The sequence below is a fragment of the Equus caballus genome, chromosome 5, assembly GCF_041296265.1.
Source record: "Equus caballus isolate H_3958 breed thoroughbred chromosome 5, TB-T2T, whole genome shotgun sequence".
Taxonomy (NCBI): domain Eukaryota; kingdom Metazoa; phylum Chordata; class Mammalia; order Perissodactyla; family Equidae; genus Equus; species Equus caballus.
Genome location: NC_091688.1, coordinates 102,581,729 through 102,608,252, shown reverse-complemented (window position 1 = coordinate 102,608,252; position 26,524 = coordinate 102,581,729). Strand labels below are relative to the sequence as shown.

General features: G+C 43.1%; 1 long non-coding RNA gene across 3 annotated transcripts; it reads right to left on the bottom strand.

The window, feature by feature from the left end:
• Positions 1-2,880: 2,880 nt before the first annotated feature.
• On the bottom strand, positions 2,881-25,618 carry LOC111773632 (uncharacterized). 3 transcript variants are annotated; one of them, XR_002808308.2, is made up of 4 exons: positions 24,766-24,964; positions 12,415-12,468; positions 11,705-11,830; positions 2,881-3,076 (listed from the first exon to the last, which is right to left on the bottom strand). It is a non-coding gene; the product is annotated as an uncharacterized lncRNA (long non-coding RNA). The 3 variants fall into 3 exon arrangements; XR_011439388.1 differs by lacking the exon at positions 2,881-3,076 and adding an exon at positions 3,355-3,530 and having other exon boundaries at positions 24,766-24,970; XR_011439389.1 differs by lacking the exons at positions 2,881-3,076; positions 24,766-24,964 and adding an exon at positions 25,519-25,618.
• Between the last annotated feature and the right edge of the window lie 906 nt (positions 25,619-26,524).

Here is a 26,524-nt window from a genome sequence, read left to right as displayed (position 1 = left end):
TTTAAAACAAAAACAAAAACCTTCTTAGCATAGCCACTTAGTCCGTCCCCACTGTCGCCAGCCCCACCGCTGCTACTTCAATCTTCCACTGAGCACCGCATGCCCGTCTCATCTCCAGCGTCCTCGAGACTCGCACCCGCATTGTTTTTACGTTCTGGGTGGCCTAAAGCAGGGCTGGACCCAGAGCAGCGCTCGGCTAAGAGGGCTGAGTGGCTGGACGGATGAAGGCGTGGACAGGATTGCACGAGCACCACCTTCAGAAGGCTCACTGCTCCATTACTTTTCATCCCAGGTTCCATTCTCCTCGTCATTCCCCGGAGACCGTATTACAGACACGTTTTAACTTACAAAATTTTTAAAAATCAGCCCTGTATCCACCATAATGCCATCCCCAGTCATTACAAATCTTGATTCTTATAAGGTGCATGGAAGGCCGGAGGGCTTGGATTATAAACACCATGGTGTCAGTGTTGTAAGAGTGCAAGGTAATTCAAGAGACAAACAGATTTGTATCCCCAACATTTAAAAGCACCTACTGTGTGTGGAACATGCTCTGCATCTGCTGATGACCACCTATTTCCTACAGGGAAAAGGGAACACGCATTAAACCCTTCTTATGTGCCAGTAAATGTATGAGGAGTAGTATTCGCACTATTTCACTTTTAAGCTTCATGGTAAAACAGTAGGATACAAGCAGGATTTCTTCCACTGCTCAGATCTTTAGTTGACCACTGGATACAACCTGATTGAGTGAGTGAGGACCATGTTTCGCATCCTGTGGACTTCAGTTGGTCATCATGCAACTGTAACAGTGAGTGAGCTCCTGCCCTTTAAAGAGCTGGTGTCCCCGGAGGAGAGCAACATGCAGCAGCCTCGAGCAGCTGGCTTAACGTCCTTGGCCTTGTGTTCTCTTGTTAACCGTCTGTAGCGATGAGCTTTGCTGCTGTTTATTTTACAGGTCCAGAAACATGCTTCTTTTGATCTGGTTTTATACTGTGTTCATAATTTGGTGACTTTGAGGTTCCATTTCAATCCCTCAGTTTATGATTTTTAGCTTGCAATAACAAAATATCCTTGTATTAGTTTCCTAGGGTTGCCATAATAAATTATCACAAATTTGGTGGCTTAAAACAACCAAAATCAATTTTCTCATAATTCTGGAGACCAGAAGTCCAAAATTAAGGCATTGGCAGGATTGATTCTTCCTGGAGGCCCCGAGGGAGAACCCACTGCCTGCCTCTCTCCCAGCTTCTGCAGGCTGTCGGGAATCCTTGGCGTTCCTTGGCTTGTAGACGTGTCACTCCAGTCTCTGTCTCTCTCTTCCTGCGCCCTTCTCGTCTGTGTCTGTGTGTATTTCCTCTTCTGTCTCCTATGGAAACACGTATCATTGGATTTAGGGCCCACCCGGTTCATCCAGGATGGTCTTATCTCCGGATCCTTACCTCAATTACGTCTGCAAAAAGCCTTTTTCCAAATAAGGTTCTCAGGGGGGCATATCTTTTGGGGCAGGTGGAGAGTAGACACTATTCCATTTGCTACAATGCTTAAAGCTATTCTGTTTTAACACAAACTTTAATATTGAAAATTCCACAAGAAAAAATAATTATTATTACAAGTCTGAAATTCTGGAGCTCCTCACTCCTTTTTTTCCTCCACTGAAATAATTGTTTTGTAATGAAACTTTTGTTATAAATGAACAAAGAATGCATATAAATGAATAAGTAACCCAAGCTTTCACAGGATTGTAACTAGTGGTATAAATGAGTCAAGATCTGTAAAGCACTCAGAAGTACACCTGACTCATAGAATGCATTATAAGATTTAGATAAATAACAAAATTAGCGGTGTGCTATAGAAGAGCAGGCTGTATTGGTGTCCCAGTTTACAGAGAGGGTAACAGGCAGCTTAGGGGACTCAGGTACCAGCCCAAATACTGAGAGGCCAGGACTCAAACTCGTGTCTGACTCCAAACCCACGTTCTTCCTCTGCACCGGGGCGTCCTCGGGGGCTGGGGGGAAGCAGCTGAAGGGCAGCATGGCTCTGCTCACAATGGCCCTGGACCTTCGTCAGGTTGGTCCACCAGAGAAGGAAAGTTCACCAGAGGAAGTCCTGAGGCGAAGTCAGATGTCAGTTACCGTGAGACCGGTCTGAAATTCGCTGAGATGTAGGAGACATGAAAGTCTGAGAGAAGACAGCAAGCAGTTCGGGGGCTGGTGGAATGAAAAAGGGAGGAGATGAAAACAGAGAGTCTGGCGAGGCACCGGGCAGGGGACCGCTCACGCCACCCCGGAGCCGAGGCCGTTGCGGGCCGGGCCTCCCTGCAGGGAGTCCTTGATACCACGTTCTTCATAAAGGCCGAGTGAAGGGACACTGACGGCGTCTGAGGTGCAGAAGAGGGGCTGTGTCTCATACCCCACAGCACAGCACCAGGAATGAAAGGAGGAGCAAAGGATCCCACCGCCTGGGTTTCAGAGAGAAATGCAAGCCCAGCACCTGAGACACGCAGCATCGAGGCAAAGCAAGGGCACCGCTACTCGTTTACAGAGACGTGCCCTCTCCTACTTGTCTAAGTTTTCCAGATTTTCTAGGCACTACATACTCTCATTTTATCGTAGAAACACAAACAATAACTATTTTAATGGGACTCTATCAAAAAATGAACATTCTTTGTAGACCACACACTCTGATGGGAACCCACACTGTATCAGCTGAGAACTAAAAGAGGTCAAAGAGATAAGGGGGAAAACATACAGAAACATCAAGATAAATAATAATAGGAATAAGGAGTCCATGGCATTTGAGTAAGGTGACTATATCTGTTACGTTCAGAACTTTCATTAGGAGACGGAGAGTACTAAATGGAATGACGAGGCAGAGGAGCGGCTAAATGAACACTTTGAATCAGTATTTATTGGAGAAGACAATGGGGAAATTCCTGTTCCAAGGACACATTTTATGGCAAAGCCGAGAACGGCCTTGACAGAGATTCTTCGGTCTCTGAGGAGAGAGGTATGGAGCAACTTGAGGGACTCTGTGCAGTAAATCATTGGGACCAGATGGTATTCATCCATGGGTTCTGAATGAGATAAAGTGGGAAATCATGAGTTCAGTGACAAGGATATATAATAGAGGCGTAAAAACAGCCAATATCCCTGAAGATCGTGAAGTCATTAATATGGTGTCACGTATGTGTGGGGTGTGTGCGTGTGTGTGTGTGTGTGCTCCTTGCATGTTCTGGGACCTTTGGGTGGGATGAAGGAGATTTTCTTTTTTTAAGTACCAAGAAAGATTCCTTGATAAAACAAAGAATAGAAGAGTTTTAGGTGGTGAAAAGAGCATCAAAAGATAAGAGACAGAATTTCAGAGATGTTTAATAACATTGAAGCAGTGATTTTCCGGGTTCTCTGGGAGATGCTGGGGCTATGCGCCTTCTGTCTAACTGGAAGGCTCACAGCCTCGTGACTTTGCTTATTCTCGTGGTCCTGCTGCTGGCTTCGGATGGGACTGGTGATGTGTAGGGTCTTCAAACACTGCCAGGGGTGACAAGAAACATCTGGTAACTTTTTCTCCCTTGAAAAATCATAACATTTCAAGTTGTTTGGCAAAATTTGGGGGGCTGAAAAGCAGGGATAGACTTTCACCTCCATCTCACAGGAGCAAATTTCTAGACCCTAAGAATTCTCTGGTAATGATAATGGCTAAAATTTGTTGAGTGCTTACTATGCATCAGGATCTTGCCCAGGTTTTACCTCTATCATCCATTTAATTCTCATAACAGTTAATAAGTGGTAGACCAGAATTTTAATCTTTGTAGTCCAATTCCAAGTTCATGCTTTTAGCCATTCCTCTATACTGTTCTCTATATGCATGTTTTATTTATAAAAGGGAATCAAAAGTTTTACAAAACAACCCTTGCCCTTGTTACGTGTAATCCTCTTCTGTTTCATTAAAAGAAGGATGGTCTCAAATCCTCAGATTGATTTCACAGCCACCAATGGGGCACAGCCTACAGTTTGTTTAGAGAAATAGGAGTAAATAAGTCAACGGCCATGTTCTCTTTGACTTAGAAGAATTCTAATGCTAACTGAAAGCTCTGGTATAAAATCTCAGTACACTGATAAAGGTGATCAGACCGCCTGTAAACTGGCTTGGACCATTTCACGATGCTTTTAACACGGGGACAGGCACACATCTCCCATCACTCTTGTGTTTCTCCCTAAGTACGATGCTGAGTCACGTCCTCTAGCTGCTTTCCCGGGAGAGCCCCAACAGTTAAAAAGTTATTACTTATGTTGATCAGAAATCTGACCACGGAAACAGTAGCCACTGATTCTAGTTCTACCTCTCGGAGACACACCGGATAGCCGAGCAATTCCCCTACCCAGCATCCTTCAAACATTTGGAATGCATTCATGTTCCTCCTGGATGTTTTCCTCTTTGGAATAAACGTTTCTAGATCTTTCAACCATGTACGAATACAGACAGGAAACTCAACCCAAGAGGCCAAGCAGGAGGCGGCTTCCTCAGCTTACACAGTAGAAGAGGCCAAGGATTGTTCTAGCTCTGGCATGGCTTGATCTGGGGCTGAGGTAATGTCGCCAGGTAGACCTATTCCTCTTAGCATCGCCTTTCTCCATGTTGGCTCCAGGCCCCCTTGTAACACAGCTGAAGCAGCCACAGACCTCATACCTTCTCATGAATAAAGTCCAGCAAATAAAGTGAGTTTCTTTCCCAGAAGTTTCAGCAAAACTTCTCTTCTATCTTATTGGCTCTGATTGGGCCATGTGCTCAATCTTCCGGCTATTACCATGGCCAGTGGCCCTGAACGCTTTGATTAGCCACGCTTAAGCCACATGCCTGCCATGGAGACATATGGACTGAGAGAGTAGAGGGGTGGTCTTCAATGGGGAGATTTTGGGGGTGGGGTATGGGTTAAATAGAGGCTGGCTGATAAAAAGACAATAGCTGTCCATTAGAAACGGTTGCTCACGTTTCACAGTTTCGACCCACTTCAACCAAGCAGCCTACCAAGGACCAAAATAAAACCGATCCCTCAGCCTTGGGACTTCTCCCGTGCTGCAGGGAGACGGGGTGGACTGGGCTAGATGCCACAGTTCTGTCTACCCACACACCAAGGGGATGCCCCAGTAGGAATCCCACGTATTGCTCAACTGTCACCGCCTCTGTGTCGCTGTGTCCTTCGGGCAGAGCCACTCACTCCCTTCACAGAGCTCCTACTGGCACTTCTGCTCCACTGCAATGACTCATGTTGCCATCTTATGTTCCTCCCGACTATGAGTTCCTTGAAGACACGGATGTTTCAATACACTTCTGCATCCCTCGCACCCAGAACAACGCCTGACGAAGGAGGCAAATGAGGCCTGCTGCTGGAAGGAACCATCCTGAGATCACAGAAGAGGACGCCCCACAGCAACCATGTGAGATCAACCTGGGCCTTCCCCAGTCTGTGTGGGTGTCAGGGTCCACACCCATAAAAATCACTGAAAACAACGTACCAGATTCCCTGACACCCGGGGCCCGGGTGGTGACAAAGAAAAGCTGAGCATGAGGCATAGGTGGTCCAGGAAGGTGGGGAACTATCAGACAGACAGACTAGGTACTGTGGACGGTGATTACGGACTGAGACAGCTACATCACAAACAGGTCAGAAACGTTAGAGACTGCAGTCCCAGAGCTCAGTGGCTTACCGAGTTGGTAGGAATGGAGTTAAGGACTCATCCTGTTGGCTCTGCTGCTTTCTAAACTGCCAGGGGTGCCGGGAAAGAGGAGAAGGGAGGGATGAGACTGGAGAAAACTGGCCTTGACCATGGCCAGTACCAGACCTGATTTCCCACCCTTGGTTGAGGTGGGAAGAAGAGACTCATCGATAGGTATCTACCTAGCACCCCACACGAGGTACTAGGACCATGATGACGAGCGACACCAACACAGCCCCCGTCGCTGGCCTCACATGCTGTGGCCAGGGCTTCGAGGATTACTTTACCCTGCCTCGCATGTGTGAGACTGGGGCAACACTTACAAAATGCCTCACGCTCCTCAGATAAAAGAAGTTACATAAATGAAGACACTCAACTGAGAAAGTTGCTGTGTTTATTAATCTTTTAAAGCACCGATGTTAATAGCAGGATGCTGTGATGTCAATGTTAATCCCTTGCCTCAAATAGGGAGTCAAGCCAGAGAAGTACGAGGGAAAACAGAAGCTAACCCTCAACCAAGACCCGGCCCACAGCAACGTTACTACTGGTTACAATGTTACAACAACGTTACAACAACAGCTACTGTACAAGTTACTACATGCCCACTGGCCCCAGCCTCCTACAGGAGGCAAATCAGAACCGTGCCCCTTGCTGTGCGTCCTCTGACCCCTCACAGGCAGTGAGCAGGTTGCAGGCACCAGAGGTAGCAAAGAATGGTGATGATGTTTCTTTCTGCCTCTTAAAGACAATCGTTATTCCTGGAATGACAATTTGTAAGCTCACCCTAATTACGACCAAATTGATTAAGAGATGCATAATCTAAGGATTAACATTCAGGCAAATACTGCTTAACTTAGCCACCAAGGACTCAGGAGGAAACAGCTGTGTTGTTCAGGAAGCTGTCTGGAATAAAAGAGCGATTTTTGCCGGTAAAGTCCAGGCTTAGCAAATTATTTAGTGTCATCTTTCTTATTTGAACTCCCAAACTGGAAACTTCCTGGGATCAAATATTCTGAAGACACAGCTCCGGTGTCTAGGGAAGGGCACCCGCATTGCAGACTTCAGAGGCAGTCTTGGGCCCCAGCCCTGCCTGGATCTCAGCCTCGGAGATCCCATCAGCAAAATAGGGATCATAATCCAGACCTCACAGGGCTGTCATGAGGAAGCAACAGCAACATACATAATGTTCGCAGCTCAGTGCCTCGAATTAAGGGCTTTTCCATCAATGTTTGCTCCTTTCCCGCCTCCCCTTCTTTACTAGTACTTTCTACAAACTTTTTAAAGCTGTGTTTTTCTAGCTACTAAACTGTTCAAGGTAAGTAAATGAATGAAGTATTCATTCTTTTTAGGAAAGGAAATTTTTTTCTTTTGTTACGTTCCATGACATAAGTACCTTTACCAAAAGCCTAAGAATGATGCTGAGAAAAACCAAAAGCAAGGCGAATACTTGTGGGGGTTCCCCATGTAAGTTAAAAAGTCATTCTTCCACAGAAAGTCAATGAGGGAGCAAGGAGGAAGATGGGGAAACAAAAATTTGGGGTATCTACTACATAATAGACACTTTGTCAGCCTGTTAGATACATTGTCTCATTTAATAAACACAGAAAAGTCTTGGTACTTCTACAGACATCAAATCTCAGCTCTGCTCCTTACTAGCTGTGTGACCTTGGCAAGTTACTTGAGCTTTCTGTGCCTCAGTTTCGACATTTGTAAAAGGAGGAAAATAATAGCACTTACCTCATAGAGTTGTTAGAATTAGATAAGTTAATACATGTAAAACTCTTGGCACAGTGCCTGGAACATGTTAAGTATCCAATAAATGTTAGTTCTTGGCAACAATCATAGTGAGAATGAGAGTTGCAATAACAATACTTAAAAGTCCTTAACATCAAGGGTGACACATAGTAGATGCCAAATAAATGCTATTACTTAGATAATGAAAGTAAAACATCGCTTTAAAAAGTATTCTCCTTCACCAAGTTTATTGTGTATGGAAGCTGCCTCTCTGTCGGCAGAAACAGGTGAACATCCGCTCTGGCTTTATTTTATAGATGACCGAATCAGAAGACAACGGATTTCCTGCTCCGTTTACATCAATCTCTTCTGGAGCCCATGGCGAGTTGGACAAATGCTCTGACATCAGGCCACAGGCAGAACCCCCAGGTAGCAATTCCCCGGTGCCCTACAACACCAGGTGCACGCCTCCCTGCCCCCCGCGGGCTGGGATGGGGGTCTCCTCTGTGTTCCTCAGAGCTCCATCCTCTCTGGGCCTCTCCTGTCTTTACCTCCCGCTCCTCTGTGTGCACGCTGAGATTCCCAGAACACACCGCCGCTCACGTGCCCTCCCCAGGCCTCGTCTCAGCTTCACTAACTGCTTCGGCTTCTCTGTAGCCGAGCTGATCGGTCTGAGCCCACAGGAGATGTTCAAAATGTGTTTGCTGACTGCAGGAAGGACTTCGAACCGCAGAAGAGTCTGTGCGCCGCAGAAATCACGTGCTGCCCAGACTTGGGCTCGCTGCAGAGCTTCCCTCTTGGGTCGTGTCCGCGCGTAGCTTCAATCAGAGAAGAAGGTGCGTCTCCCACTTTTCACTGTGTGACAGCGGAACAGTTCAGGTTACCACGTAAACACTCGCAAAAGCAGCCCAGCTCAGGCACGGACAAAGAGGAAGGAATAGAACATCTAGATGCTTCGAACAACATGGAACACGGAGGCTTGATCCAAAATGGACTTTTCCAAACTATTTTACAAGCAACCCATGCAGCAATCGAAGTGCTCACACAGCCAGTGCTGTGGGGAACGCAAGAAATGTTAGATCTGTTCTTCGCCCTCAGAGGGCTTATGTGCAGTTGTGGAAGGAGGCACAGAGGCGTTCAGAGTATTTCAGCGAGAAACTGGTGACACCGAGAAAGCGCCACTGTAATCCTGAGAAACGAATTCGTCTGAGCCAGAATGCAAAAAGCTTGTAATAAAAAGTGTGAGTTCTCAAAGTACAAAAATACCATAAAATTCACTTTAGCCAGGTTACTAACTTTTCCCCAAATTTATAATTTTATACATATTTCATGCAGGGTGTAGAATAACCTAGCTATGTTATACTATATCCTATATTCTTATGAATACTGTTAGAAAATATGTACTCACACGAACTACAAAGCTGTAACTCAACATTTCAACACCTAAGGCTTTAAAAAAATTATAGAATTTTAGAGCTGATGCTAATCGTTTCTGACCTCAAATAGAGCCAAACTCTTCTATTTCCTTTTCCAGAAAGTTAAGGAACACCTAAAACTCAAAAATATGATTAACCCAGTCTGTGGATTATCCAGCGTGCTTGCTTCCTAACGGAGAGCTGCCTGGCTTCTCGCCTTTGCACGGGAGGCACTTGGAAGTGATCTCGGCAGAGTTCTTGGCATGAGGTAAGCGCTCAGTAGCTATTACTGCTGCTGCTAGTACTGTTACTCTCGTTACTATTACTACTGTGACTGCTGCTGCTGTTAGTACTGTGACTATTATTACTGCTGCCACCATTTGCTCATTGTTCCCTAGCACCCCTACCTCGCAGGGGACTGGCAACATGAATACATGGACGTGAAACCAAACACACCTGAATATGTGAACTTGGATGGAAAAACCTTACATCTTTACTTTCACTAACCTCTACCCCAAATTTACCATTTCCTCCCATTATAAATGTAGACAACAAGCCATAGTACCTGTGACTGTCATGAGTAGAAATCACAGATACTTTCCTGTCACTTTACAGTTGTTGCAGAAACATCATTTCTGCTCATCAGCACTTCTCACCACTGCAGCTCACTGTTTAATGCATTAATAAGGAAGCATATTACTACTACATCACAAATCTGGAATTTTTACTACTTTGATAGTTGCATATATAACATATAATTGACTTTCTTTGCAATCTTATGTATTTTGTTTGATTCATCTAAAAACATGATGCTGAGAAAGATTCAGTAGGCTTCAGCAGACTGCCAAAGGGTCCATGGCACAAAAAAGGCTCGGAACTCCTCCCACGGTTCACTCACAAACCTTCGCCCCAGCCACCCTCTCTGCCCAGAACTCCCTCCCTCCTTTTCCTATTGACTCAGATCTGCCCTCTTTGTGAAACCTTCCTCTCCCTCCCGCCACTCAAAACAAAGTGTTTACTGCACACACTTCCTGAGTTTGTCCCTCTCTTTCACTAGCTATATGATCTTGGGCAAGCTATTGAACTTCTCAAACTCACCTTCCTTACTTGTGAAATGGAAATGCTAGTAGCATATGGAATACTAAGAAGGGTGGCGAAGACTAAGCAAGATTATGCAGATTAGATGCTTTGCGGAATGTCTAGAATGACATGCCATTCCTAAACTTTTTGGTTTCAGGACTTTTTTATTTTCTTAAAAATTTCTGAGAACCCCAAAGAGCTTCTGTTTACGTGAGTTGTAGCTACAGATATTTATGATACTCAAAGTTAAAGCTGAGAACTTTTTAATGGTTCTTCATTAATTCATTTAAAAATAACAGTAATAAACTTTGTTACATGTTACATAAATTACATGTTAACATAAATAATACATTTTTATTGGAAAAAAGTATATTTTCCCAAAAGCCTGGTGAGAAGAGTGACACTGTTTTCCATCTACGTACACCTCTTCAAGTTCTGGCTTTAATGTCTGTTGCCGAATGTTGTTTAGACTTAAGTTTACTAAGAAAATCTGGCCTCACATAGACATGTAGTTGGAAAAGAGAGGAATATTTTAATAGTCTTTCAGATAACTGTGGATATTTTTCTCTGATACTCCACCAATTTGACAAGTAGTAGTTGGGTTAGTTGAGATGTGGAATCTGAAATGATATCGATCAACTTTTCATACTCTGCTGCATTAAAATACACTGGTCCATCTTGCACTTTGAACAGATCTTTCACTCACAGATGGGTTTATAACACCATGCATTGGTCATTTGCAAAGCATGGGTTCACTGAGTTATGCAGGTCTCCAAAACACTGACATATTTCATTACATGGTATGAAAAAAACTCATTCGTTAGTAGCACCACAATCTCACTGGAAAAGTCTTTAGGTTTTGGGAAGCTGACAAGTTCACAGAGCCAGACACAAATCTTCCAAAATTCTAATTTTCACAGGAAAGTTCAAATTTTATCATTGGCAACAAATACTGTCAGTTGTTTTTCCTTGAAGTGACAGGCTCACTTCATTCATTTTTGAGAAAATGTCTGCCAAACACCCATGTTTGTATAAATATAGCTTGCCTGCCAGTTGTTCTTTCAAGTAAAAATGGTGTTCCATGAAAAAATGTGGCTACTCACTCAGACAACGACAAGACAACCATGACGCTTTGATGTGCGTCAGAATTGCTTTATATGTCCTTCCCACCCGGTCACAGGTGTGTACTCAAGGGTCTAGATTTAATGAAGCTAATAATTTTTATTGCCTCATCAAGGCATTCTTAAGTAAATCGTCGTCGTTTTTCCGCAGCAGTGATGGCTACAATGATATACTGGTGGTAGATTTTGGTGCCACTGCTTTGACTCCTGTTAAGGCACCAACAGTTTTACCCACCATTGCTTTCACACCGTAGGTACAAATGCCAGCATGGTAAAAAAAAAAAAAAAAGCAAATAATGTCTTAGTATTCTTACAAAAACCGTTTTGACCTTGTAGACCTCCTGAAAAAGCCTGGGGGATCCCAAGGAACCATCAATGGCACTTTGAGAACTGCTTATGACAGCACAGCAAGTGCTCTATAAATTCTAACTATTGTTGTCATTAGCTCCAGAGACTATATTTTTCTAACTAAAACTCTGGATTATAATACCTCACCCGATCTGCACATGAATAGGTGCAGAAATGGAGACTGTCCCCTCATATCATTTTGTTCTTTTTCCATTTTGCCTCATACTATAGTTAGATGTACACCTGGCATCCAGACATGAAGGTGCCAAGGACAGCGCTAAGATCTTACCTGAGCCGGCAGCCAACTGTGTGCAGTGTTCCACACAGAGCAGGTGCTTCACAAACACCTGTTAAACAAATGATGAATGGGCCAAGAACCAGCTCAAATCAGTCCACTCCAGGCTCGTCAGCAACTCTGGTGGAAGGACAGAGGTTGAAGCGGTGGATGGTTAATTTTGCTTTTAAGGGAGGCATTTCGACCATAGTATTCTTGTTTAGAAAATTAAATTTGTATAATGATCAACCAAGGTTACCTTTTATGGGGAAACAACATTGCCTTTTTTCTTATTTAAAAAAATCACACATGTTAATTGTAGAAAATACAGACGAAAAAGGAAAGAAAAGAAACCACTGGGAATCCCACCATCTAGAAATAACCTTTATTGAAATTTTGGTGTCTGTCTCTCTTTTTCTTTTCTATGCAGATACATAATTTTTTTACCTCCTGTTTTGTTACCTCCTTTTTTCATCTAACACTATATAATGAACGTCTTTCTATATCATTACATATCCTTCTGTAATGTAATTTTCAATATGTGCATATCATATATTATTTGGATGTGCTTCAGAAATAATTAGTTAAGCGGGGTTTTGTTTGGATTTGGTTTTTTCCCCCACATTATTCCTGTCCCATCTCATCATCAGCTGGAAAGACCATGTGTCAGAGGTAACACAGAATGAACTGTAAGTAAAACCAAAGGATCCACTGAGCGTGTTTACCTGTCATTGTCACAAGCGCCATGGCAATGAAGCACGCCCACAGTAGAAACAGTCCTGAAAACAAGAAAGAAATAAAAATTTACAACACTCACAAATAAGATATTTTAAGATGTATCTGGGAGAGAAACAAGCCTGGATCATGTAACCAAGATGAAAGAATTCCCCTCTTGGGCAGCTGCACAGGAACAGCGCTCCTGATGGGCTGTGTGGTAAACAGTCCAGATGGCCCATGGAAAAGTCAACTCAGGAGCTGCATGAAATGAATGGGCAGAAACATAAAGGCGAAAATAAGTAGGAGTTGAAGTATAAAGAACTCTATTACTGCATTGCTAAAGGGACATTAAGGTGGAGGTTAAGGGCATGCCATTCTAAATTCTGTTCCAGTTCTTTGAAAGATACGTCTCAATCCTGAACTTTCTCCTTAACTTCAAAGATAGCCAGTACAGTCAGTTGAACATAAAAAAAAACCAAACTAAGAAGGACACTACCAAAGAGAAAGTCAATAGGCAAGAGAGAGAGAGACTGTAAGTAAGAGGGAGAGAAAACGGAAATGGATGTCCCCAAAGAAAACTATACCCTCTGTACATCCATAGCCACATATAGTATGTCTCTCTCTCTAAATATATATATATATATATTCTAATTTACATAATAAATCACGAGTCTGAGAACAGTAAGTACTTTCTGATCATTAGTAAGGTTAAAGAGGTCATTTCTTTACTCAACATGGTTCAGCGGCTTTAAGATTCAGAGAGTTCTATTTTCTCAGCTCTTTCAATAGAGTACTGAGAAAATTCCACCTCCCTCGGACCAGCCTTCTACATCTTTAATTTACATTCCCTCCGCCGTTTTTCCTCCAAGATCATTCATCCAACTAAATCTGTCCACTCCACCCGAGCCGAGCTCTCTACAAATCCATGAGCACATCTTGCTGAACTCTGCTTCTGAGCACTTGCCCGTTTTTATGCCCTTCTTTCTACCATTAGTTCCTTCAACCCAGATCAAAATGAACCTGCTTTCTTCCCCTAAATGTTACCTAAATAATCCCACTCATTTTGATCATTCACCTATCTGTCATTTTTAAGAACACAGCTTATTCATACTATCATTGACATATTGCTCCCAAATTGTTTTACTAGGCCCTTCTTTATTCCTCAACGGGATTGGAAGTTTCTTGAGGGCAAGCACCATGGCTTCGAGTTTTTTTGTTTCAAGAAAATGGAAGATAGAAGAAACAAAGAAGGAGGGAGGAAGAAAGAAAAAGGGGAAATGGAGAAGGGACGAGAACAGAAAGCAGAGAAATGGAAGACGAATCTATGAGATTCTATTTTCTAACACATACAATGAAAACAATGACATAGAGTCACTTTGTGAAAGTCATATTGACATGAATAAGTCTAATTCTAACAAGCACTCAATTTAAGATTGCAGTCCAATGCCTTCCCACGCCTGCTCTGTGCTGTATTTTTTCTAATTGTACCTTTTCTAATTGCCTTTCTAATAAGCAATTTTAAATCTAATGACCACTCTATTTAAAGTTGCAACCCACCCCATCTTCCTTACCCTGCCTCACTTTTTTTTATACACTTACCGCCTTTTAACATATGAAATAATTTGCTTACTTATTACGTATATTTATCATTGTCTCCCCATCCCTCCTTGACTCCAGGGAAGCTCCCCGATGGCAGGGGTCTCGTCTGTGTTATTCCCTGATGTAAGGCTAGCCCCTGAAGCAGCATCTGACACCAGTAGGTGCTCAGTAAACTGCACAAACAGAGCTCTCTCAAGTGTCATATACAGACTCTGGAATTTTCACAAATACCCACAATAGAGTCATGGTGATCAAGGGAAAAATTGCCTCCTCATTAATGCTGCCCACCAACATTATCAATCACCTAAAAGATGGCTGATTTAGACCCCAACTGGATTAAACACCATGATAATTGATGTATGGAGAGTCAAGCAGAGCTGTTGGAGGACATGGCAAGTGTGGACTTCACCACAGGCCGCTGGAGGGTTGGGGGGGGGGAGGAGGCCGGCTAGGTGTTAACCAAACGAAATGGTGATAAGGGGTGACAGGTCTCCAATCTGGCTCAGAGACCTTGACTCCACCCTCCCCAATAGCAGTGGAAGCCACAGAGCGCCTATAAAAGGGGACTGCTGTCCCAGGAAAGATTTCCAGGCGAGTCTCGGATTCCCCTTCAGCCGCTGACTCGGCGCAGGCTCCGCCTCCAGCCCCTTGTGGTCCCTGCCCACACCCTTGTGCCTCTTTGATTCGTGAGCAAACTGTCCCTGCTCCCTTTGGCTCCACCGCACTCTCTTGCTTGTCCAGGGGAGAGATTTATGCCCCTTTCAGAAGACATGGCTTCAGACAGCTGCCTTCAGAAAAAGTCTGGAAAACACAGTCTTGCCGCAACCTCAGTGACTCCTCTCAGTACCCAGAGCAGAGGAGGCAGCAAATATGGGTTCAAATACTGGGTCTACCACCACCTAGCCGATTGACCTGAGAAAAACGTGACTCTCTGAACCTAAGGTTCCAATTCTTCACAATAGGCAGAGGCCCTTCTCAAGGTCACTGTGCACACAGGCCCCACTTCCCCTTCTCTAGAGCAAGACGAATTTAACCTGAGCTTTAAAATGTTGGCTCTGCGCCCTACACACTAGCTCGGTCTCAAAAAGTTAGCAATATTCACACAACGTGTTGACCAGTCCCAAAGCAAGTATCTCCATTACACTGGAAACCCCGGGCTTTGGAGTCAGACAGGCCTGAATCAGTCATGCAGCCGCTTCCCAAGCTCTCCCCGTGACCTTGGTTGAGTTCCTTTCTCTCATCTATAAAACAAGTACGTAATAAATATTCACACACCTGTTGTAAGGATTAAAACAGATAATGTATGTAAAGAGCTTGGCACAGCTTGATATACTGTGGGTGCTTCAGGGCTCCCAGCTCTTATTGTTAATATTAGCTCTAGATAGGGTCTACTCCATTTTCCACCGGGATGGGAGCACCAGGATGGGGGATACCTGGGCCGTTTTCCTTGAAGGCTACGTCTGGGTCTTTATTTCCCCGGTAACACACTATATAGTAGGGGCTTGATTTCTGTTGTGTGAGTAAATGAATGAAGGTATGAATGAATGAACAACATAAGGATAGAGGAACACTAAAAAGGGAGCCCGGAGTCCTAGGTGCTTGACCTCTAACACTGATTAAATAACTGAGGACCCGTGGATATTAGATTGCTTCTGGGTCCTTTTGCACTTCTAAGTTCGAAAGGTCCCTTTAGGCTCTGACACTGTTTGATTTTGACACAATTTGAAAAGCCCCAAAATAGACATGTGAAAAGAAAAAGAAACTCTTAATCTGTCTCCGAGACCTGTTGCTATGGACTGAATTGAGTGCCCCCAGATCTGTATGTTGAAGCTTTAATGCCCTATGTGACTGTATTGGAGATGGAGCTTTTAGGAGCTAATCAAGGTTACCTTAGGTCAAAGGGTGGTGCCCTAATCTGATAAGGTTAGTGTCCTTTTAAGAAGAGACACCAGAGAGCTTACCGTTTCTGCCATGTGAGCACACAGGGAGAAGGCTGCCGTCTGCAAGCCAAGAAGAGAGCTTTACCAAAAATGGAATCCATCAGCACCTTGATCTGGGACTTCCAGCCTCCAGAACTGAGAGAAAATAAATTTCTGTTGTTTAAACCACCTAGTCTGTGGTATTTTGTTATTGCAGCCTAAGCTAAGACACCTGCTATATGCCATAGCCATGAGAACTATCCAACACTACATTCAGAGTTCTCCAAGAATATCATTTTTAATCTCCACGCTGCCCTCTATCCCAAACCTCTGTAAATTTTATATCCAGCTGCTCCTTAAATGAAATTACTGTATCCCAACAGCAAATTGATAACACTGGGTTGAATTTATAAACACTTTAGTACTATGCTTCAGAATGTTAATTATCAGTTTGAAAAGTTGGTATCCTTTATTCTCTTGTTTGCTTGACATTTATTGAGCAAATTTCACGTTTGTTAATAAATTAGTCAATGCAAAATCCCTAGGATATTAAAGTAAATTTTCTCACTAATTTATCCTCACAAGTTGAGTCTGTCATAGCTGAAAGAAAGGGAAATTCTCCTTCATTTGATGAAGGAAAAACAACAGCTTTTGACAAACTCTAAAAACAGCTAAGGTAGGGCATGGTTTTCCGGGGGAAAAGAAATTCCTGAATAAACAGGTCTCAGCTGGAAGGTATTTGTGCCTTCTACTTGTACACTGCTCAGTATGGTAGCTACCAGCCACATGTGGCCATAGAGCCCTGGAAATGTGGCTAGTTCAAATTGAGCCGTGCGTAAGTAAAATGTCTTGTTAATAATTATTATATTCATTATATGTTAAAATAATATTTTGGATATATAAGGATAAATAGTATATTATTATGATTAATTTTGCCTTTTTTTTTACTTTTTAAATGTGGCTACAAGAAAATTTAAATTTACATATGTGGGTGGCATTATATTTCTAATGGACAGCACTGTTCTAATTAATCCCTTGTCGCATCTGAAAATCCAGTTATTTAAAGCAAAGAATAAGGGAGGGACTGAATATGAGTGACAGATAAGTTTGATTTGGTTCACACAATTAAAACAAGTTTTAATTAATTGGCAATATTTAAACCTTGACAGATTTCAAATCAAAAGGCAGACTTCTGGCTTCTTTTGAAAAGTTGCAAGACTTAGAAACACTGGACCTACGTTCTCACAGGGCAAAAAGTGGCCAACATTGTTTAGCAGCTTCTCTCTTTGAACGAAGCGCCAGCTCCGCATTTCATCCTGCTGCCTAACTGGCTGTTCCACCTTCTCTGCCTGGTCCCTGTAAGCATCAGAATTTTGATGTTTGGCTATGGAGAAATGTCCAAACATGGAATGGAGCGGAGGTGAAAGCATATACAGGTCTCAGTTTGAATTCCAACTCATCCATTTAAATGGCCATTTGACTTTGGATGAGTTACTCGAATTCTCTGAAACTCTATTTCCTCATCAGTAAAATGGGAATAATAATAACTATATTGTGGAAATTAGTAACAATGAAACAAAGTAAAATATACTCAGGTGCTACATCACAGTAGTTACTTAACGAGTTATGTTATTATTTCTCTCCTTTGGCTGACAGTATTAATTTGGGAACTGGGGCTATGGATAGTAGAGGCGTAGCTAGATCCTACATGGTCGTCACAGTGCCTGTGATGCACAGAGGTACGGGCGCTCGCTCCCGGAGGGCAAAGATCTTGGGAAAGAGATCTTCCAGGGTTTTTCTTAGGCACCACACTATGGTTAAAGCACTGTTATTAACTGGAGTGGCATTTTTTAATGTTAATTGGAAATGAAGACTTCAGATGTTTGACATCTATGCAAGCTTTTCAAGTCCCACTGAACCCCAATAATGGCAGATTTTGATCTCAAATGGCGCCGTGTTGCAGCTCTGTTTTACATCCCCTGCGGCACAAGCAAATTGCAGAAGCCAAACTTCTCACACCTATAGATATTACGATTCAGTGCAGCCAAGAGTTAAGGATAAAAACACAAAATGAAAAGGATTCAAAAAATGAGAGAACAAAGATCGATGAAAAAAATTTCCTATATTACAGGAGCTGGGCACAAACCAGAATGGTTTGTTCTGTAGACTTGGCCCTCTGGGCGTAAAATTTGTATCTCGTTCGAGGACCAGTTTATTCAAGAGTAGCCACTGACTGGACTCGAGTGCTTCCCTTCACATCCTCTCCCAGTCCCTCCTGACTGCCTGCAATTACCTGTGACAAATGACCGTCAGTGTGTTGCCTACTGCACCTCTCTGGATGTTTCCGTGGCTCACAGATAAGCGATCTGGCGTCTCCTGTACAGCCTCCCCAGCGCTCAATCGGGGCATGGAGGGGCTCCTCCCAGTGTTCCACTGTCCCCTGCAAGCTGGCCACCCAAAGTAAGAATCCTCCTAGAACACACAAATAAAGTCCCTTTGGACGCCACATTTAGCTATTAACAACAAACTGACAGATAAATTAAAACTAGAAGAAAATGTAAGTGAATAGCTGTCTCAGACTGAGGAGGATTATCCGAAGTAACGGAAGAAATCCCAAAGACACAGGGCAAAAGATTCAATGATGCAAATAAACTTAAAAAAAAAAAAGCTTAAATAATAATCTGGAAAAAATAAATCAATAAACTGGAAAAACTATCTGTTACAAATATGAAAAAGAACAATTATCTTTAATATGTAATAAGCCCATAGATATTGCTTTAAAAAAAAAACCTCTAAAGATCTAATAGAAAAATGGATAGAGGAGATGAACAATTCATAGAACCAAGGTTAAGGAACGGCTAATAAAGTATTGTAAATTTGAATCTCACCAATAACTCAATAATTTGAGTTAAAATAAGAAGAAAAAATTTTTTTCACCCTTCAAATGAATCAAGATTTGTTTAAATGTTAACACTCGCTTTGGGACAGGATATGGTAAAATGAACAAACACACACCGCTACATTAGCACCTTTCTGGAAAGCAAAAGCCTTCACAAATTTCCAACACTTTTCAACTTTTTTGTAAGACCAGAATTAAAAATTAAAGGATAAAAAGAAGAAACAGTCCTAATAACAAAACCAATACATATTTCCTTAAGTAAGTGCTTTGAATATATACATATTTTTAAAGTTGTAAATCTAACTATTCTTTCAAAGAGATGTAACCTTCCCTTTAAAGCAGAGATTCTCAAAGTGTGGTCTCTGGACCATCAGCATCATCTGGAAACATGTTAGAATTGCAAATTCTCGTGCTCACCCACATTTGCTGACCCAGAAACTCTGGGGGTGGGACCAGCGATTTGTGTGTTAACAAGCCCCCAGGTGACTGTGATGCATGCTACAGTCTGGGACCCACCGCTCGGAAGTTACAGGAAATACAATGGATGGAAGAATGTACGAACTCCACGAGAGAGTCATCAGACAAATACCGAGTGTGGGAAATTCTGTGTGACCAGTTTCCATGTTCTTCAACAAATAAATGGCATGAAGAAAACAAAAAAGGAGGGGAAAGTATTAAAAGTTAAAAGAGACGTAAGAGACATAACCAAATCAATGTGTGGACCTTATCTGAATCCTATTTCAATCAAACCAACTGTAAACAGAGGTTTTGAGACAATTAGGAAAAGTCGAACACAATATTAGGAATTACTATTTGCTTTTTTGTGTGTGAACGTTGTAATATGGTTATGATTTTTAAACAGCCCTTAAAAAGTCCCTGTCAGAGATTTTTTTAAACTGTTTTAAAAAGTAAATAAAATATGGCAAAATGTTAACAATTATAAAACCTAGGTGACTAAAAATAGGAGTTTGTTATACTATTCTTTCTACTTTTTTGTTCTTTGAAATTTTTCATAGTAAAAACAAAAACTTCACAACTTTATCCAGCAATTTTCATTTTAAAAATTTAAAGGAAATATTCAGTCTCAGAAAAAAATTATATACATAGATTCATTCCAGCATTATTCACACAACAAACTGTTAGAACCAACCTTGATGTCCAAAAATAGGAAAAAGGTATAATAAATTTCAAGACTCTTATTTAATAGAATATGATGCGGCTGTTAGAAACGTTATGTTTAAAAAAAACAAGGTACAAAAGGCATACAGTATAATCCTTATTTTGTAAAATGTAAATAGATGCCTAGAAAAGTCTAGAAGGAACTGTATCAAAATGTCAAAGGTAGTTGTCTCTGAATATTGAAGTTATGGATCGTATGTATTTTCTTCTTTGTAACTTTCCATGTTTTCTAAATTATCTATAACGCAAATGCACTATTTCATAATATGAAAAGATTTTTAATAAAAACAGAAGTATTTTTGTCATAACACTTACAAAAAATAAAGTACTCTAGGGGCTGGCCTGGTGGTGTAGTGGTGAAGTTCACGCGCTCTGCTTGGGCGAGGTTCGCGGTTCAGATCCTGGGCTCAAACCTACACCACTCAACAAGCCATGCTGTGGTGCCAACCATACACGAAATAGAGGAAGATTGGCACAGGTGTTAGCTCAAGGCCACTCTTCCTCACAAAAAAATAAAAATAAAAAGTAAAAAAATTTCTCTACAAAAAAATTAAGATTTCCTTTTTATTAAAAGCCTAAGAATCATCTTAGGAATGAACTATCACTTGATGAGAGAGAAAGTGGAGTTACACCCACCTGGTGGAGCACGTATCATTTGTACTATTCATTTGATGGTAATTATATCCATCTTAGAGTGTTATGTTTGTCTATGTACGTCCTCATTCTATAATATTCATTGAGTGACTATTCACAAACACTTACCAAAACAGGCAAAAATCCCTATCTTCATGAAGCTTACATTCTAATGAAGGGAAACAGATAATAAAGAAATAAACTTTACAATATTTACGGCATGTCAAATAGGAAGTGCTATGGAGAAATAAGGCAGGGAAGTTGAGGGTAAGGGACAGGATTAGACGGGGTCATGAGCAAAGGCCTAGCTGAGAAGTGACATGTAACGAAGCCCTGAAGAGGGGAGGGGCAGCCGGGCCATGTCTGGGGGAAAAGGATGCCAGGCTGAGGACACAGCAAGTGCGAACATCCTAAGCAGAAACATGCCCGGGGTACTCAGTTTGTCCCCCTGACTTGACTCGATTTCTCTGAATCACATCCTGCACCTGCTTCTTTTGCTACAACCCCCATCACACGGCCTATAGGAGCACTCAGAAAACAGTTATTAGTGATGATGATGCAAGGACTGAGGATGATTAGAATCCACGATCTCTTCCTTAAAAATAATCTATCATTTTGTCTCTCGTTGCATTTCAAAGAAGAACTTTTTCTCATAAGATCTGTTCAGAGTCGGGAATGCTTCAGGAGGTGGAAAGGTTTGCTCTCCAGAGATACCCAGACAGACTGAACCAGAGCGGGCAGCAACGCTCCGCGGGAGGGACAAGTGTCAGCCGGGCTACCGGACAAGGTGACCCATTATACTCCCTTCCATAGCCAACGTTCACAAAATTACTGAGTAGTGAACGAGACCCAAACCCTTGCTTTTCTGAATTAATAACCTTGTCAGCATCCTAGTACTTGCTATAAACCTAGTGGATTGGCAAATAGCCAATGCTGGTTAAAAAACAAGATAAACCTCCTCTTCAAAAGTGAACCATTGATAAAGTCATGATGGGCATGTACCAGAGCACGTGCCGCTCAACTCCTTAAGAGAATATCTTACCATATTTGAATCTCCAGAACCCGCCACATGCATCCTCTCTAAGTATTGACTGAAATACACATCTTCTCTAGGATTTCCTCAGCTCTGAGCCTGGCATTTAGTAGTTACTCAATTATTTTGTTCATAGAAAGGTGAGTAAAGCATAATCACCAATGACAATCACCAATTGAAAACATATTTACAATTAATTTGTTTCTTTTTTTCACATTAAACATCAGCCTGAGGCAATGGCACTGATCTCAAGTTGAATATTGCCCGTAGTGAAATTGTGAAAAGGAAGACCAAGACTTATTTGCCAAGAAAATTTCATTCATGTTTTTTATTTTCAAAGGTATTTGTTCCCAGTAAGCATCCCCATTGGTTGAACTACAGATCTTTTAAGTAAGGAAGAAAAATCGCAAGATTTTCATGAAACAGTTTCTGCAAACAAAACATAGGACTGACCACAGATGAAAGATTACTGTTCTCCACGGACGCATTTGTTAGATGAAACGAAGTTGCAGGAACAAACGGATCCCCAAAATTCAGGGGATTTTTAAGGAAAGTTTATCCTTTCACATAACAGCCCAGGGAAGGCATTCAGTCAGAGGAAGCTGGCTCCACACAGGCTTTCAAGGATCCAGGCTGGTGACCGTTCTACTATCGCAACACACAACTTTCAAGGCCGCTGTCAGCATCGCCCCTCCAGTCAGCGGGAGGGGAGGGCGTGAGGGGCATGAGGGAAGGTGTGTGGGCCAGATGTGAAAGTGGTACACATCGCCCCCCTCAGAGTCCGCATCACATGACCACACCCAACTGCAAGAGAAGCCAGAAAATACGGTCGGGCTCTGGACCCAGGAAGTGGAGGAGACTGGATTTAGGTCAACTGCGGGTGATCTCTGCCATGATGAAATTGTAAATGAAATTGTAATTCTCTAAATATGCCCCCCACCACCGAATATCTGCCAGTGTCCATAGTCTCTGGTTAAGTTTGCATCCTGGACGGACCCTTACAGGACGCGCCCTGTCATAGTCCACAATTTATGAGTAGATTATATTCCAAAGTTCACTCGTGAGTTTACTAGAATATATTTTCTGATAGAAGTATAATAAGAGGCTAACCCACAACTTCTTACGGATCTTGTGTAGACAAACACTTTAAGAGGCGTTTGGGGCGCAGTGTAGAAGAATGAAGTTTCCTCCCCTACTCTTGGGGAAAAGGAACAGCTTGATGGTATGAAGCACGTTTTTATTGAACTCTCCTCACCTTGTTACTGTCCATTCCTCAGGTGCCTGTCACCTTCAGATGACACCAAAATCCCACTCAAGCCTGTCCTGGTGCCCATTTCCCAATCATTGCTGTCACCAATGCTGCTGTTCTTATCTGGAGGTTAAAGCAGTGGCTTTAAGTATCTCTTGTAGTATCAGATACGCTTGTAATAATAATCAACATTTTCTGAATATTTCCTGTAGACCAGAACCGCGTTCTCTGAACTTTATTTTCTTTGTTTATAAAATGGAGATAACAATACTTATCTCATGAAGTTATCGTAAGGATGAAATGAAATGATGCCCACAGAGCGCCTTGCACCCCGCCTGACACCAGTAAATTGATTCAATAACTGTCGGCTCTGATTTTCCTAATGGGTTTGTTATTTCTCAGTGAAAGGGCGAAGGTGTGAAGAGCTCATTATCTCTCGGCTCTGGCCTCCTCTCCCCCAGCCACTTCCCACCCCTCCATAAAGGAAACAAGAGTCGCTCTTTCAGAATGTTGACAGTGGTTCTCGATGCTAATGCGCCTGAAGTGCTTGTTAAAAATGTAAAACTCCCCATTCAGTCCTTCTGAGGTAAGCTGCTGCCACATTGAACAACACCAGGGGGCACCATTCACGTTGTGTTGCATATAAATGGTGCTTCCTGCAGTTTTGCAAATTTGTAGTTCTGAAGTTGAAGCCCAGGAAATTGTATTTTTAACAAATACCCAGGTGACACAGGCAATCCTTTTGAGACTGTTCTAGATGGCTGTTAAGGGTGTGGGGACCTGAGAAAGGACATGTCCCACAGGCTAGTTCAGGGTCTAAAGGTGGCTGCGATTGACCACCGACAAAATAACATCTCTTAAAGGCACCTACGGCGACCTGATCACGGCTTTGCTGTTCAGAACTCTTCTCAGGAGCCAAATTCAGTAGAACAAGACTTTTCCCTGTAATTTCCTCCCAAAGGCTTCACAAGGCTCTTCAGCCTTATCTCATTAATCCTCAGGACAGATCCGTGAGGCAGGTGGCAGACGGCGGACTTCTCATTACGGGTAGCTTGAGGCCTGAGCGGGGTTCCTGGCCCCAGAAGACGAGCGCAGTACCCAGATGGTCTTCTGCAATCTCCCCAGTCTTGTCTATAGGACTCTGAGCTCCCGCTTTCTGCTGGGGAAATCTTCACCAGCTCCCACTGAGAGAGTTCCATTCATTTGCCCATTCCATTCATTCACAGATACTTACGAGCTACTACTTCATAGGCCTCATGCTTTTTGGAAGTAGGTGGGTGTGGAATTATAAATGCACAAGTAAACAACTATGTTCTGAGTAAGTCACTGTGGGACCATAAGAAAGGAAAGACACATTAATTGAACACTAATTACTAAATGTGAGGTATTGGGCTGGTATCTTTACTTTAGATTACTTCTTTTATTCCTTGCAATAATGTAGAGCAGTAATAACAGATATCATTTTTACAATATTTTTTAATTTTAAATTTTTACAGTTTTACAATAACTGGTCACAAATCTGTAGTTAGTACATATTACAGCCAGACTTTGAACTGAGATTTGTCTGATTCCAAAATCCATGCTTTCTCCATAGCCCCTGGGCTTAAGGAGCATGCAACCCAACAATGCAGACAAGTGCACAAATGGCTCTTGTGTAACGATAACCGTGATCGTTGTTAACATTTATTGAGCACTTGGCTGACTTAGTATGTTCCAGGCATGAAACCAAGCTCTTCATACAGATTCTTTCATGTGATCTTCACACTAACTCTATGAGGGAGGTGCTATTAATTAGCCCCAATTACAGATGAAAAAAAATCTGAGACTTAGAGAGGTTAAATAACTTGCCTGCAGGAGAGGAAACTTGAAGGACACCGCTGCTGTCACAAGAAGGAGTTGGCTTGTTCTACAAGGTCCCCAGAAGTAAATACAAGACCAAAGGTCAGAAGCTTCAGAGAGACAGACTCTGGTCCAAAATGAAGGTCTTACTGACAGAGCCGTCCCGCGCTGCCTCTGGAGGGAGCGGATTCCCCTCCCCAGAGTGTACTCAGCTAACGGCCACTCTGAAGACAGGTTACAAAATGGATATTATGATGTCAAGAATGTTCTCCTGTTTGCTGCCCCGCCACACCCCACTCCCACTTCAACTTCCACACATTCTTCAGATTTCAACCTAAATATCACTTCTGCAGAGACGTCTTTCTAGACCCTCCCCGCCGAGAGCCTCCGCGGTCCATCATCTCAGCTCCCTGAGCGCCTCCTTCAGAGCACTTACACCTGTGAGTGAAGGACAAGCCGCGTGATTAACTACAGGACGGAGGGCTTCCAGCGCAGAGACTGTGCGAGTCCTGTTCCTGGATCTTCACCCACCTGGGACCTACCAGTGTCTGGCTCATGTTAGATGCTCAATAAATATTTGTTCACTGAATGAATGAATGACTGGCGATGGGCGGTTGGACCAGATGTGGATTCTCAGGACTGACCCAGCTGAAGAGGACATTAATTCCCCCGCTAAGCTACATTTCAGAGCTCCCCGTGTTCTTGGGGCCTCTCACACACCTGTTAAAACACCCCCCTCACACACCCTCACTCACACTCTACCTTTCCTTTGTTTGCAGCTCAGTGTCAACACCTCATCCACGCTGATCCATCCTTGTGTTGGAAACCGCGCGGCAAGGACTAGCATTCATTTCCATCACCGTTGGCTTCTCTGCACCAATTCATTTCCTGTTCATCCGCGGTCTTTGGCCTGCCTATCTCCCTTGTCCATCTGTTTGGACAGCAATGTGCCTGCTTGTGGGTGGTTGGATTCTTGGCGTGGGATAGGACCTCCGAACAATGCAAGACGCTCACACGGGCAGCTGCACCGCAGAGTCAGAGAAGTCTGCCCTGTGGGGAGCGTCTGCTCCCGCAAAGTCAGGGTGATGCACCCCCTTTATGCTGATTATACCTGCAGAAATGTGGATGCCCAAGCCAGAGGAGAGCAAACTCTTAAAAGGAAAATGTTTGTTCATTGGACAAACATAGCTGACAGCCCACTCTGGGCTGGGCGTGGTGGGTGAGCGCCAGGAATACACCACCTGCCAAACCGAGGGAGAGCAACGTGCTGAGTGTGGCCTCTGTGGGAAGTCACAGAAGCGCAGAGAAGGGATGGGCATGCTCGACAGGCCAGGAGAGTCCCAGGAAAATTCAGAATCAACACCCAGCCCACAGTGCCAGGGGTTTTCTGTGCGTTGTGTTATATTAGGCTGCAGCGGAGGGAAAACAACTGCAGCAGAGAGGGAGCAGCTAAAGCCGGGACCCGAGGCGCAGCCAGGAGGATGCACGCGACGGCGCAGGTGCTGTGCCAAGGGCAGGCGGCCTCTTCCCTTAAGATAAAAATGAACACCTTCATCCCGTTATTGACGATAAAAGAAGCGAGGCAACGTGAGGCCAGAGGCAAGGGGAAGCATGCTCTGAGCAGATCAGACCCCTTCCGAGAAGTGTCGATGCCCATTTACATTCCCAGATGAACACACACACACACACACACAAGGCAAAGCAACGTTGTCTGCCATGGGGCAATGCTTCATGCAATTCTACGAAGTGAATGAGCCAATGATTATGG